A 15,586-nucleotide genomic window follows, 5' to 3' on the forward strand; every position below is an offset into this window, starting at 1 on the left:
GTTTTGGCAATTATGGAACACATTTAGTGTGATGTGCTTTATTTCTTGGCACACACAACCATTGTTCGAAAATGCACTTTATTCGCTCTCAAACACATTCTGAGTAAAGTATGATACGGCGTGTCATATTGAGCCAGCGGAAGATGCCAGGATGCTCATTCTAAGTGTGCCTGACGCAGCTTCGCATCCCGTTCCATCTGCAACAGTTTCAGGTGACTGAGAAGCACTGCTCTGGAGTTACAGCTAAAATGAGAAAATGAGTTTCTCTCGCTGTGATAATGTATTTCAAGCTACCTATAGGCTTTGTGGTCAAAATTTTCTCCATATATGGCACATGTGTGCCACGTCCAAAAAAGCACTCCACTCGCTCAGAGAAGGCCTCCGAAGCGTGTTTTGGCACTTATGGAACACATTCAGTGTGGTGGGCTTTATTGCTTGAAACACACAACCATTGTTCGAAAATGCACTTTATTCGCTCTCAAACACATTCTGAGTAAAGCATGATACGGCGTTTCATATTGAGCCAGCGGAAGGTGCCAGGAGGCTCATTCCAAGTGTGCCTGACGCAGCTTGGCATCTCGTTCCATCTGCAACAGTTTCAGGTGACTGAGAAGCACTGCTGTGGAGTTACAGCTAAAATGAGAAAATGTGTTTCCCTCGCTGTGATAATGTATTTCAAGCTACATATAGGCTTTGTGGTCAAAATTTTCTCCATATATGGCACATGTGTGCCACGTCCAAAAAAGCACTCCACTCGCTCAGAGAAGGCCTCTGAAGCGCGTTTTGACACTTATGGAACACATTTAGTGTGATGTGCTTTATTGCTTGTCACACACACCCATTGTTCGAAAATGCACTTTATTCGCTCTCAAACAAATTGTGAGTAAAGCATGATACGGCGTGTCATATTGAGCCAGCAGAAGGTGTCAGGAGGCTCATTCCAAGTGTGTCTGACGCAGCTTCGCATCCCGTTCCATCTGCAACAGTTTCAGGTGACTGAGAAGCACTGCTGTGGAGTTACAGCTAAAATGAGAAAATGTGTTTCCCTCGCTGTGATAATGTATTTCAAGCTACATATAGGCTTTGTGGTCAAAATTTTCTCCATATATGGCACATGTGTGCCACGTCCAAAAAAGCACTCCACTCGCTCAGAGAAGGCCTCCGAAGCGTGTTTTGGCACTTATGGAACACATTCAGTGTGGTGGGCTTTATTGCTTGAAACACACAACCATTGTTCGAAAATGCACTTTATTCGCTCTCAAACACATTCTGAGTAAAGCATGATACGGCGTGTCATATTGAGCCAGCGGAAGGTGCCAGGAGGCTCATTCCAAGTGTGCCTGACGCAGCTTCGCATCTCGTTCCATCTGCAACAGTTTCAGGTGACTGAGAAGCACTGCTGTGGAGTTACAGCTAAAATGAGAAAATGTGTTTCCCTCGCTGTGATAATGTATTTCAAGCTACATATAGGCTTTGTGGTCAAAATTTTCTCCATATATGTCACATGTGTGCCACGTCCAAAAAAGCACTCCACTCGCTCAGAGAAGGCCTCCGAAGCGCGTTTTGGCAATTATGGAACACATTTAGTGTGATGTGCTTTATTGCTTGGCACACACAACCATTGTTCGAAAATGCACTATATTCGCTCTCAAACACATTCTGAGTAAAGCATGATACGGCGTGTCATATTGAGCAAGCGGAAGGTGCCAGGAGGCTCATTCTAAGTGTGCCTGACGCACCTTCGCATCTTGTTCTATGTGCCACAGTTTCAGGTGGCTGAGCAGCACTGCTGTGGAGTTACAGCTAAAATGAGAAAATGTGTTTCTCTCGCTGTGATAATGTATTTCAAGCTACCTATAGGCTTTGTGGTCAAAATTTTCTCCATATATGTCACATGTGTGCCACGTCCAAAAAAGCACTCCACTCGCTCAGAGAAGGCCTCCGAAGCGCGTTTTGGCACTTATGGAACACATTTAGTGTGATGTGCTTTATTGCTTGGCACACACAACCATTGTTCGAAAATGCACTATATTCGCTCTCAAACACATTGTGACCAAAGCATGATTCGGCGTGTTATTGTGAGCCAGCGGAAGGTGCCAGGAGGCTCATTCCAAGTGTGCCTGACGCAGCTTGGCATCTCGTTCCATCTGCAACAGTTTCAGGTGACTGAGCAGCACTGCTGTGGAGTTACAGCTAAAATGAGAAAATGTGTTTCTCTCGCTGTGATAATGTATTTCAAGCTACCTATAGGCTTTGTGGTCAAAATTTTCTCCATATATGGCACATGTGTGCCACGTCCAAAAAAGCACTCCACTCGCTCAGAGAAGGCCTCCGAAGCGTGTTTTGGCACTTATGGAACACATTTAGTGTGATGTGCTTTATTGCTTGGCACACACAACCATTGTTCGAAAATGCACTTTATTCGCTCTCAAACACATTCTGAGTAAAGTATGATACGGCGTGTCATATTGAGCCAGCGGAAGATGCCAGGATGCTCATTCTAAGTGTGCCTGACGCAGCTTCGCATCTCGTTCCATCTGCAACAGTTTCAGGTGACTGAGAAGCACTGCTGTGGAGTTACAGCTAAAATGAGAAAATGTGTTTCTCTCGCTGTGATAATGTATTTCAAGCTACCTATAGGCTTTGTGGTCAAAATTTTCTCCATATATGTCACATGTGTGCCACGTCCAAAAAAGCACTCCACTCGCTCAGAGAAGGCCTCCGAAGCGCGTTTTGGCACTTATGGAACACATTCAGTGTGGTGTGCTTTATTGCTTGAAACACACAACCATTGTTCGAAAATGCACTTTATTCGCTCTCAAACACATTCTGAGTAAAGCATGATACGGCGTGTCATATTGAGCCAGCGGAAGGTGCCAGGAGGCTCATTCCAAGTGTGTCTGACGCACCTTCGCATCCCGTTCTATCTGCAACAGTTTCAGGTGACTGAGAAGCACTGCTCTGGAGTTACAGCTAAAATGAGAAAATGTGTTTCCCTCGCTGTAATAATGCATTTCAAGCTACATATAGGCTTTGTGGTCAAAATTTTCTCCATATATGTCACATGTGTGCCACGTCCAAAAAAGCACTCCACTCGCTCAGAGAAGGCCTCCGAAGCGCGATTTGGCAATAATGGAACACATTTAGTGTGATGTGCTTTATTGCTTGGCACACACAACCATTGTTCGAAAATGCACTTTATTCGCTCTCAAACACATTCTGAGTAAAGTATGATACGGCGTGTCATATTGAGCCAGCGGAAGATGCCAGGATGCTCATTCTAAGTGTGCCTGACGCAGCTTCGCATCCCGTTCCATCTGCAACAGTTTCAGGTGACTGAGAAGCACTGCTCTGGAGTTACAGCTAAAATGAAAAAATGAGTTTCTCTCGCTGTGATAATGTATTTCAAGCTACCTATAGGCTTTGTGGTCAAAATTTTCTCCATATATGTCACATGTGTGCCACGTCCAAAAAAGCACTCCACTCGCTCAGAGACGGCCTTTGAAGCGCGTTTTGGCAATTATGGAACACATTTAGTGTGATGTGCTTTATTTCTTGGCACACACAACCATTGTTCGAAAATGCACTTTATTCGCTCTCAAACACATTCTGAGTAAAGTATGATACGGCGTGTCATATTGAGCCAGCGGAAGATGCCAGGATGCTCATTCTAAGTGTGCCTGACGCAGCTTCGCATCCCGTTCCATCTGCAACAGTTTCAGGTGACTGAGAAGCACTGCTCTGGAGTTACAGCTAAAATGAGAAAATGAGTTTCTCTCGCTGTGATAATGTATTTCAAGCTACCTATAGGCTTTGTGGTCAAAATTTTCTCCATATATGGCACATGTGTGCCACGTCCAAAAAAGCACTCCACTCGCTCAGAGAAGGCCTCCGAAGCGTGTTTTGGCACTTATGGAACACATTCAGTGTGGTGGGCTTTATTGCTTGAAACACACAACCATTGTTCGAAAATGCACTTTATTCGCTCTCAAACACATTCTGAGTAAAGCATGATACGGCGTTTCATATTGAGCCAGCGGAAGGTGCCAGGAGGCTCATTCCAAGTGTGCCTGACGCAGCTTGGCATCTCGTTCCATCTGCAACAGTTTCAGGTGACTGAGAAGCACTGCTGTGGAGTTACAGCTAAAATGAGAAAATGTGTTTCCCTCGCTGTGATAATGTATTTCAAGCTACATATAGGCTTTGTGGTCAAAATTTTCTCCATATATGGCACATGTGTGCCACGTCCAAAAAAGCACTCCACTCGCTCAGAGAAGGCCTCTGAAGCGCGTTTTGACACTTATGGAACACATTTAGTGTGATGTGCTTTATTGCTTGTCACACACACCCATTGTTCGAAAATGCACTTTATTCGCTCTCAAACAAATTGTGAGTAAAGCATGATACGGCGTGTCATATTGAGCCAGCAGAAGGTGTCAGGAGGCTCATTCCAAGTGTGTCTGACGCAGCTTCGCATCCCGTTCCATCTGCAACAGTTTCAGGTGACTGAGAAGCACTGCTGTGGAGTTACAGCTAAAATGAGAAAATGTGTTTCCCTCGCTGTGATAATGTATTTCAAGCTACCTATAGGCTTTGTGGTCAAAATTTTCTCCATATATGTCACATGTGTGCCACGTCCAAAAAAGCACTCCACTCGCTCAGAGACGGCCTCCGAAGCGCGTTTTGGCAATTATGGAACACATTTAGTGTGATGTGCTTTATTGCTTGGCACACACAACCATTGTTCGAAAATGCACTTTATTCGCTCTCAAACACATTCTGAGTAAAGTATGATACGGCGTGTCATATTGAGCCAGCGGAAGATGCCAGGATGCTCATTCTAAGTGTGCCTGACGCAGCTTCGCATCTCGTTCCATCTGCAACAGTTTCAGGTGACTGAGAAGCACTGCTGTGGAGTTACAGCTAAAATGAGAAAATGTGTTTCTCTCGCTGTGATAATGTATTTCAAGCTACATATAGGCTTTGTGGACAAAAATTTCTCCATGTATGGCACATGTGTGCCACGTCCAAAAAAGCACTCCACTCGCTCAGAGAAGGCCTCAGAAGCGTGTTTTGGCACTTATGGAACACATTCAGTGTGGTGTGCTTTATTGCTTGAAACACACAACCATTGTTCGAAAATGCACTTTATTCGCTCTCAAACACATTCTGAGTAAAGCATGATACGGCGTGTCATATTGAGCCAGCGGAAGGTGCCAGGAGGCTCATTCCAAGTGTGTCTGACGCACCTTCGCATCCCGTTCTATCTGCAACAGTTTCAGGTGACTGAGAAGCACTGCTCTGGAGTTACAGCTAAAATGAGAAAATGTGTTTCCCTCGCTGTAATAATGCATTTCAAGCTACATATAGGCTTTGTGGTCAAAATTTTCTCCATATATGTCACATGTGTGCCACGTCCAAAAAAGCACTCCACTCGCTCAGAGAAGGCCTCCGAAGCGCGATTTGGCAATTATGGAACACATTTAGTGTGATGTGCTTTATTGCTTGGCACACACAACCATTGTTCGAAAATGCACTTTATTCGCTCTCAAACACATTCTGAGTAAAGTATGATACGGCGTGTCATATTGAGCCAGCGGAAGATGCCAGGATGCTCATTCTAAGTGTGCCTGACGCAGCTTCGCATCCCGTTCCATCTGCAACAGTTTCAGGTGACTGAGAAGCACTGCTCTGGAGTTACAGCTAAAATGAGAAAATGAGTTTCTCTCGCTGTGATAATGTATTTCAAGCTACCTATAGGCTTTGTGGTCAAAATTTTCTCCATATATGGCACATGTGTGCCACGTCCAAAAAAGCACTCCACTCGCTCAGAGAAGGCCTCCGAAGCGTGTTTTGGCACTTATGGAACACATTCAGTGTGGTGGGCTTTATTGCTTGAAACACACAACCATTGTTCGAAAATGCACTTTATTCGCTCTCAAACACATTCTGAGTAAAGCATGATACGGCGTTTCATATTGAGCCAGCGGAAGGTGCCAGGAGGCTCATTCCAAGTGTGCCTGACGCAGCTTGGCATCTCGTTCCATCTGCAACAGTTTCAGGTGACTGAGAAGCACTGCTGTGGAGTTACAGCTAAAATGAGAAAATGTGTTTCCCTCGCTGTGATAATGTATTTCAAGCTACATACGTATAGGCTTTGTGGTCAAAATTTTCTCCATATATGGCACATGTGTGCCACGTCCAAAAAAGCACTCCACTCGCTCAGAGAAGGCCTCTGAAGCGCGTTTTGACACTTATGGAACACATTTAGTGTGATGTGCTTTATTGCTTGTCACACACACCCATTGTTCGAAAATGCACTTTATTCGCTCTCAAACAAATTGTGAGTAAAGCATGATACGGCGTGTCATATTGAGCCAGCAGAAGGTGTCAGGAGGCTCATTCCAAGTGTGTCTGACGCAGCTTCGCATCCCGTTCCATCTGCAACAGTTTCAGGTGACTGAGAAGCACTGCTGTGGAGTTACAGCTAAAATGAGAAAATGTGTTTCCCTCGCTGTGATAATGTATTTCAAGCTACATATAGGCTTTGTGGTCAAAATTTTCTCCATATATGGCACATGTGTGCCACGTCCAAAAAAGCACTCCACTCGCTCAGAGAAGGCCTCCGAAGCGTGTTTTGGCACTTATGGAACACATTCAGTGTGGTGGGCTTTATTGCTTGAAACACACAACCATTGTTCGAAAATGCACTTTATTCGCTCTCAAACACATTCTGAGTAAAGCATGATACGGCGTGTCATATTGAGCCAGCGGAAGGTGCCAGGAGGCTCATTCCAAGTGTGCCTGACGCAGCTTCGCATCTCGTTCCATCTGCAACAGTTTCAGGTGACTGAGAAGCACTGCTGTGGAGTTACAGCTAAAATGAGAAAATGTGTTTCCCTCGCTGTGATAATGTATTTCAAGCTACATATAGGCTTTGTGGTCAAAATTTTCTCCATATATGTCACATGTGTGCCACGTCCAAAAAAGCACTCCACTCGCTCAGAGAAGGCCTCCGAAGCGCGTTTTGGCAATTATGGAACACATTTAGTGTGATGTGCTTTATTGCTTGGCACACACAACCATTGTTCGAAAATGCACTATATTCGCTCTCAAACACATTCTGAGTAAAGCATGATACGGCGTGGCATATTGAGCCAGCGGAAGGTGCCAGGAGGCTCATTCCAACTGTGCCTGACGCACCTTCGCATCTTGCTCTATGTGCCACAGTTTCAGGTGGCTGAGAAGCACTGCTCTGGAGTTACAGCTAAAATGAGAAAATGTGTTTCCCTCGCTGTAATAATGCATTTCAAGCTACATATAGGCTTTGTGGTCAAAATTTTCTCCATATATGTCACATGTGTGCCACGTCCAAAAAAGCACTCCACTCGCTCAGAGACGGCCTCCGAAGCGCGTTTTGGCAATTATGGAACACATTTAGTGTGATGTGCTTTATTGCTTGGCACACACAACCATTGTTCGAAAATGCACTTTATTCGCTCTCAAACACATTGTGACCAAAGCATGATTCGGTGTGTTATTGTGAGCCAGCGGAAGGTGCCAGGAGGCTCATTCCAAGTGTGCCTGACGCAGCTTAGTATCCCGTTCCATCTGCAACAGTTTCAGGTGACTGAGAAGCACTGCTCTGGAGTTACAGCTAAAATGAGAAAATGTTTTTCTCTCGCTGTGATAATGTATTTCAAGCTACATATAGGCTTTGTGGACAAAATTTTCTCCATATATGGCACATGTGTGCCACGTCCAAAAAAGCATTCCACTCGCTCAGAGAAGGCCTCCGAAGCGTGTTTTGGCACTTATGGAACACATTCAGTGTGGTGGGCTTTATTGCTTGAAACACACAACCATTGTTCGAAAATGCACTTTATTCGCTCTCAAACACATTCTGAGTAAAGCATGATACGGCGTGTCATATTGAGCCAGCGGAAGGTGCCAGGAGGCTCATTGTAAGTGTGCCTTGACGCACCTTCGCATCTTGTTCTATGTGCCACAGTTTCAGGTGGCTGAGCAGCACTGCTGTGGAGTTACAGCTAAAATGAGAAAATGTGTTTCCCTCGCTGTAATAATGCATTTCAAGCTACCTATAGGCTTTGTGGTCAAAATTTTCTCCATATATGTCACATGTGTGCCACGTCCAAAAAAGCACTCCACTCGCTCAGAGAAGGCCTCCGAAGCGCGATTTGGCAATTATGGAACACATTTAGTGTGATGTGCTTTATTGCTTGGCACACACAACCATTGTTCGAAAATGCACTTTATTCGCTCTCAAACACATTGTGACCAAAGCATGATTCGGCATGTTATTGTGAGCCAGCGGAAGGTGCCAGGAGGCTCATTCCAAGTGTGCCTGACGCAGCTTCGCATCTCGTTCCATCTGCAACAGTTTCAGGTGACTGAGAAGCACTGCTGTGGAGTTACAGCTAAAATGAGAAAATGTGTTTCTCTCGCTGTGATAATGTATTTCAAGCTACATATAGGCTTTGTGGACAAAATTTTCTCCATATATGGCACATGTGTGCCACGTCCAAAAAAGCACTCCACTCGCTCAGAGAAGGCCTCCGAAGCGTGTTTTGGCACTTATGGAACACATTCAGTGTGGTGGGCTTTATTGCTTGAAACACACAACCATTGTTCGAAAATGCACTTTATTCGCTCTCAAACACATTCTGAGTAAAGCATGATACGGCATGTCATATTGAGCCAGCGGAAGGTGCCAGGAGGCTCATTCTAAGTGTGCCTGGCGCACCTTCGCATCTTGTTCTATGTGCCACAGTTTCAGGTGGCTGAGCAGCACTGCTGTGGAGTTACAGCTAAAATGAGAAAATGTGTTTCCCTCGCTGTTATAATGTATTTCAAGCTACATATAGGCTTTGTGGTCAAAATTTTCTCCATATATGGCACATGTGTGCCACGTCCAAAAAAGCACTCCACTCGCTCAGAGAAGGCCTCCGAAGCGTGTTTTGGCACTTATGGAACACATTCAGTGTGGTGGGCTTTATTGCTTGAAACACACAACCATTGTTCGAAAATGCACTTTATTCGCTCTCAAACACATTCTGAGTAAAGCATGATACGGCGTTTCATATTGAGCCAGCGGAAGGTGCCAGGAGGCTCATTCCAAGTGTGCCTGACGCAGCTTGGCATCTCGTTCCATCTGCAACAGTTTCAGGTGACTGAGAAGCACTGCTGTGGAGTTACAGCTAAAATGAGAAAATGTGTTTCCCTCGCTGTGATAATGTATTTCAAGCTACATACGTATAGGCTTTGTGGTCAAAATTTTCTCCATATATGGCACATGTGTGCCACGTCCAAAAAAGCACTCCACTCGCTCAGAGAAGGCCTCTGAAGCGCGTTTTGACACTTATGGAACACATTTAGTGTGATGTGCTTTATTGCTTGTCACACACACCCATTGTTCGAAAATGCACTTTATTCGCTCTCAAACAAATTGTGAGTAAAGCATGATACGGCGTGTCATATTGAGCCAGCAGAAGGTGTCAGGAGGCTCATTCCAAGTGTGTCTGACGCAGCTTCGCATCCCGTTCCATCTGCAACAGTTTCAGGTGACTGAGAAGCACTGCTGTGGAGTTACAGCTAAAATGAGAAAATGTGTTTCCCTCGCTGTGATAATGTATTTCAAGCTACATATAGGCTTTGTGGTCAAAATTTTCTCCATATATGGCACATGTGTGCCACGTCCAAAAAAGCACTCCACTCGCTCAGAGAAGGCCTCCGAAGCGTGTTTTGGCACTTATGGAACACATTCAGTGTGGTGGGCTTTATTGCTTGAAACACACAACCATTGTTCGAAAATGCACTTTATTCGCTCTCAAACACATTCTGAGTAAAGCATGATACGGCGTGTCATATTGAGCCAGCGGAAGGTGCCAGGAGGCTCATTCCAACTGTGCCTGACGCACCTTCGCATCTTGCTCTATGTGCCACAGTTTCAGGTGACTGAGAAGCACTGCTCTGGAGTTACAGCTAAAATGAGAAAATGTGTTTCCCTCGCTGTAATAATGCATTTCAAGCTACATATAGGCTTTGTGGTCAAAATTTTCTCCATATATGTCACATGTGTGCCACGTCCAAAAAAGCACTCCACTCGCTCAGAGACGGCCTCCGAAGCGCGTTTTGGCAATTATGGAACACATTTAGTGTGATGTGCTTTATTGCTTGGCACACACAACCATTGTTCGAAAATGCACTTTATTCGCTCTCAAACACATTGTGACCAAAGCATGATTCGGTGTGTTATTGTGAGCCAGCGGAAGGTGCCAGGAGGCTCATTCCAAGTGTGCCTGACGCAGCTTAGTATCCCGTTCCATCTGCAACAGTTTCAGGTGACTGAGAAGCACTGCTCTGGAGTTACAGCTAAAATGAGAAAATGTTTTTCTCTCGCTGTGATAATGTATTTCAAGCTACATATAGGCTTTGTGGACAAAATTTTCTCCATATATGGCACATGTGTGCCACGTCCAAAAAAGCATTCCACTCGCTCAGAGAAGGCCTCCGAAGCGTGTTTTGGCACTTATGGAACACATTCAGTGTGGTGGGCTTTATTGCTTGAAACACACAACCATTGTTCGAAAATGCACTTTATTTGCTCTCAAACACATTCTGAGTAAAGCATGATACGGCGTGTCATATTGAGCCAGCGGAAGGTGCCAGGAGGCTCATTGTAAGTGTGCCTTGACGCACCTTCGCATCTTGTTCTATGTGCCACAGTTTCAGGTGGCTGAGCAGCACTGCTGTGGAGTTACAGCTAAAATGAGAAAATGTGTTTCCCTCGCTGTAATAATGCATTTCAAGCTACCTATAGGCTTTGTGGTCAAAATTTTCTCCATATATGTCACATGTGTGCCACGTCCAAAAAAGCACTCCACTCGCTCAGAGAAGGCCTCCGAAGCGCGATTTGGCAATTATGGAACACATTTAGTGTGATGTGCTTTATTGCTTGGCACACACAACCATTGTTCGAAAATGCACTTTATTCGCTCTCAAACACATTGTGACCAAAGCATGATTCGGCATGTTATTGTGAGCCAGCGGAAGGTGCCAGGAGGCTCATTCCAAGTGTGCCTGACGCAGCTTCGCATCTCGTTCCATCTGCAACAGTTTCAGGTGACTGAGAAGCACTGCTGTGGAGTTACAGCTAAAATGAGAAAATGTGTTTCTCTCGCTGTGATAATGTATTTCAAGCTACATATAGGCTTTGTGGACAAAATTTTCTCCATATATGGCACATGTGTGCCACGTCCAAAAAAGCACTCCACTCGCTCAGAGAAGGCCTCCGAAGCGTGTTTTGGCACTTATGGAACACATTCAGTGTGGTGGGCTTTATTGCTTGAAACACACAACCATTGTTCGAAAATGCACTTTATTCGCTCTCAAACACATTCTGAGTAAAGCATGATACGGCATGTCATATTGAGCCAGCGGAAGGTGCCAGGAGGCTCATTCTAAGTGTGCCTGGCGCACCTTCGCATCTTGTTCTATGTGCCACAGTTTCAGGTGGCTGAGCAGCACTGCTGTGGAGTTACAGCTAAAATGAGAAAATGTGTTTCCCTCGCTGTTATAATGTATTTCAAGCTACATATAGGCTTTGTGGTCAAAATTTTCTCCATATATGTCACATGTGTGCCACGTCCAAAAAAGCACTCCACTCGCTCAGAGAAGGCCTCCGAAGCGCGTTTTGGCACTTATGGAACACATTTAGTGTGATGTGCTTTATTGCTTGGCACACACAACCATTGTTCGAAAATGCACTATATTCGCTCTCAAACACATTGTGACCAAAGCATGATTCGGCGTGTTATTGTGAGCCAGCGGAAGGTGCCAGGAGGCTCATTCCAAGTGTGCGTGACGCAGCTTCGCATCCCGTTCCATCTGCAACAGGTTCAGGTGACTGAGAAGCACTGCTCTGGAGTTACAGCTAAAATGAGAAAATGTGTTTCCCTCGCTGTAATAATGCATTTCAAGCTACCTATAGGCTTTGTGGTCAAAATTTTCTCCATATATGTCACATGTGTGCCACGTCCAAAAAAGCACTCCACTCGCTCAGAGAAGGCCTCCGAAGCGCGTTTTGGCACTTATGGAACACATTTAGTGTGATGTGCTTTATTTCTTGTCACACACACCCATTGTTCGAAAATGCACTTTATTCGCTCTCAAACAAATTGTGAGTAAAGCATGATACGGCGTGTCATATTGAGCCAGCGGAAGGTGTCAGGAGGCTCATTCTAAGTGTGCCTGACGCAGCTTCGCATCCCGTTCTATCTGCAACAGTTTCAAGTGACTGAGAAGCACTGCTCTGGAGTTACAGCTAAAATGAGAAAATGTGTTTCCCTCGCTGTAATAATGTATTTCAAGCTACATATAGGCTTTGTGGTCAAAATTTTCTCCATATATGGCACATGTGTGCCACGTCCAAAAAAGCACTCCACTCGCTCAGAGAAGGCCTCCGAAGCGTGTTTTGGCATTTATGGAACACATTCAGTGTGGTGGACTTTATTGCTTGAAACACACAACCATTGTTCGAAAATGCACTTTATTCGCTCTCAAACACATTCTGAGTAAAGCATGATACGGCGTGTCATATTGAGCCAGCGGAAGGTGCCAGGAGGCTCATTCTAAGTGTGCCTGACGCACCTTCGCATCTTGTTCTATGTGCCACAGTTTCAGGTGGCTGAGCAGCACTGCTGTGGAGTTACAGCTAAAATGAGAAACTGTGTTTCCCTCGCTGTGATAATGTATTTCAAGCTACATATAGGCTTTGTGGTCAAAATTTTCTCCATATATGGCACATGTGTGCCACGTCCAAAAAAGCACTCCACTCGCTCAGAGAAGGCCTCTGAAGCGCGTTTTGACACTTATGGAACACATTTAGTGTGATGTGCTTTATTGCTTGTCACACACACCCATTGTTCGAAAATGCACTTTATTCGCTCTCAAACAAATTGTGAGTAAAGCATGATACGGCGTGTCATATTGAGCCAGCGGAAGGTGTCAGGAGGCTCATTCCAAGTGTGCCTGACGCAGCTTCGCATCCCGTTCTATCTGCAACAGTTTCAGGTGCCTGAGAAGCACTGCTCTGGAGTTACAGCTAAAATGAGAAAATGTGTTTCTCTCGTTGTGATAATGTATTTCAAGCTACCTATAGGCTTTGTGGTCAAAATTTTCTCCATATATGGCACATGTGTGGCATGTCCAAAAAAGCACTCCACTCGCTCAGAGAAGGCCTCCGAAGCGTGTTTTGGCACTTATGGAACACATTTAGTGTGATGTGCTTTATTGCTTGGCATAAACAACCATTGTTCAAAAATGTACTTTATTCGCTCTCAAACACATTGTGACCAAAGCATGATTCGGCGTGTTATTGTGAGCCAGCGGAAGGTGCCACAATAACTGCCTGACGCAGCTTCGCATCCCGTTCTATCTGCAACAGTTTCAGGTGGCTGAGCAGCACTGCTGTGGAGTTACAGCTGAAATGAGTAAATGTGTTTCTCTCGCTGTGATAATGTATTTCAAGCTACATATAGGCTTTGTGGTCAAAATTTTCTCCCTATATGGCACATGTGTGCCACGTCCAAAAAAGCACTCCACTCGCTCAGAGAAGAAGGGTTAGGGTTAGGGTTAGGGTTAGGGTTAGGGTTAGGGCTAGGGCTAGGGTTAGGGTTAGGGTTAGGGTTAAGGGTTAGGGTTAAGGGTTAGGGTTTTGGCACTTATGGAACACATTTAGTGTATCTAACGTATTTCAAGCAACCTATAGGCTTTGTGGTAAAAATTTTATCCATATATGGCACATGTGTGCCACGTCCAAAAAAGCACTCCACTCGCTCAGAGAAGGCCCCTGAAGCGCGTTTTGGCACTAATGGAACACATTTAGTGTGATGTGCTTTATTGCTTGGCACACACAACCATTGTGTGAAAATGCACGTTATTCCCTCTCAAACACATTGTGACCAAAGCATGATTCGGCGTGTTATTGTGAGCCAGCGGAAGGTGCCAGGAGGCTCATTCCAAGTGTGCCTGACGCAGCATCGCATCCCGTTCCATCTGCAACAGTTTCAGGTGACTGAGAAGCACTGCTCTGGAGTTACAGCTAAAATGAGAAAATGTGTTTCTCTCGCTCTGATAATGTATTTCAAGCTAACCCTAACCCTGCTCGGGTTAGGGTTAGGGTTAGGGTTAGGGTTAGGGTTAAAGTTAGGGTTAAAGTTAGGGTTAAAGTTAGGGTTAAAGTTAGGGTTAAAGTTAGGGTTAAAGTTAGGGTTAAGGGTTAGGGTTTTGGCACTTGAAGGACCAAAACTGCCAAAATAATAAATAAATAAATAAATAAAAGTGGAAATAAAAACAAAAATGAAAAAAAAATCAAAAAATTAAATACAAAAAATAAATATAATTGGAAATAAAAACAATTTTTGAATCTTGTTTTTTATTTTTGTATTTATTTTTGCTTGTATTTATTTATTTATTCATGTATATGTTTTTTTATTTTTGTTTTTATTTCCATTTATATTTATTTTTTGTATTTAATTTTTTGATTTTTTTTCATTTTTGTTTTTATTTTCAGTTTTATTCATTTATTATTTTGGCAGTTTTGGTCCTCATAGAAATGCAGAAGGAAAAACTATTCAAATGAGGGGGCGGTCCTAAGTGTGTCTTGGGTTGAACTGTTCGCCTATTGGTTGATCGACATGTGAGTGCAAAAATCGACTAGGTATGCCTGCAAACGGCCACAGCAAGAGGAAGTATACAGGGAGAAAAGTATACATTTAAGCTACGTTCACACCCACGCCGAATGTCGCGCTTTGAATCGGCGACGAATTCGGCGTCATTTTTCAAAAAATCTCACGATCTCCTCACATATGTTTAAGCTCTGATAAGCTCTGATACGAAATTCGTTCCCGCTTTAGGCGACAAATTATTTCCCGAATCGCTACGGCAACTCACGCTTTGATGCCGATTGATCAGGATTTGTTACGCTTTAAATCACGCTTTGATACGCTTTAATACTCATTGATAAGCTTTGGTGCGCTTATCACGCTTCAAATAACGCTCTGATACGGTTATAAAGCTCTCTTGTGCATTGATAGGCTCTGTTAAGCTCTGTTACGCAATGGAAAATTTTGAGATCCCGACTGCATCCCGCCTCTGATCCAGAGCATATTGTAGCGACCCTGACGTATTCATGTTGACGTTGTGCTCTTGGGTGTCCGACTGTTCCGGGTGACTGTGAATGCACCAGGGGGTGGGGGCGTGTCTGGTGGAGGAAGTACTGTTTTGTTGCTGGCGGTGGTTGCAACGGCTTGGTTACGGCCGACAGGAGCCAGTATTATTGTTGTGCAATAAAAAGCTTGTCAGCGATCGCAGTTGTGTAATTTCCCGTCGGCAACGACGCTACAATATATAAAGATGCAGCAGATCCATTGATCCTTTGAACCAAGCTCTGTTAAGCTTTCCTGCGCTTTGAGCGAAACTTTGATAAGCTTTGTGACGCTTTGATAAGCTTTAATAGGCTCTCCCCGCTTTACGCAATTCGTGACAGATCGCCTCAAATTTTTAA

This window comes from Doryrhamphus excisus, unplaced genomic scaffold (genome assembly GCF_037039965.1).
Source record: "Doryrhamphus excisus strain RoL-2023G ecotype Guam unplaced genomic scaffold, RoL_Dexc_Guam_v1.1 HiC_scaffold_24, whole genome shotgun sequence".
Lineage (NCBI taxonomy): Eukaryota > Metazoa > Chordata > Actinopteri > Syngnathiformes > Syngnathidae > Doryrhamphus > Doryrhamphus excisus.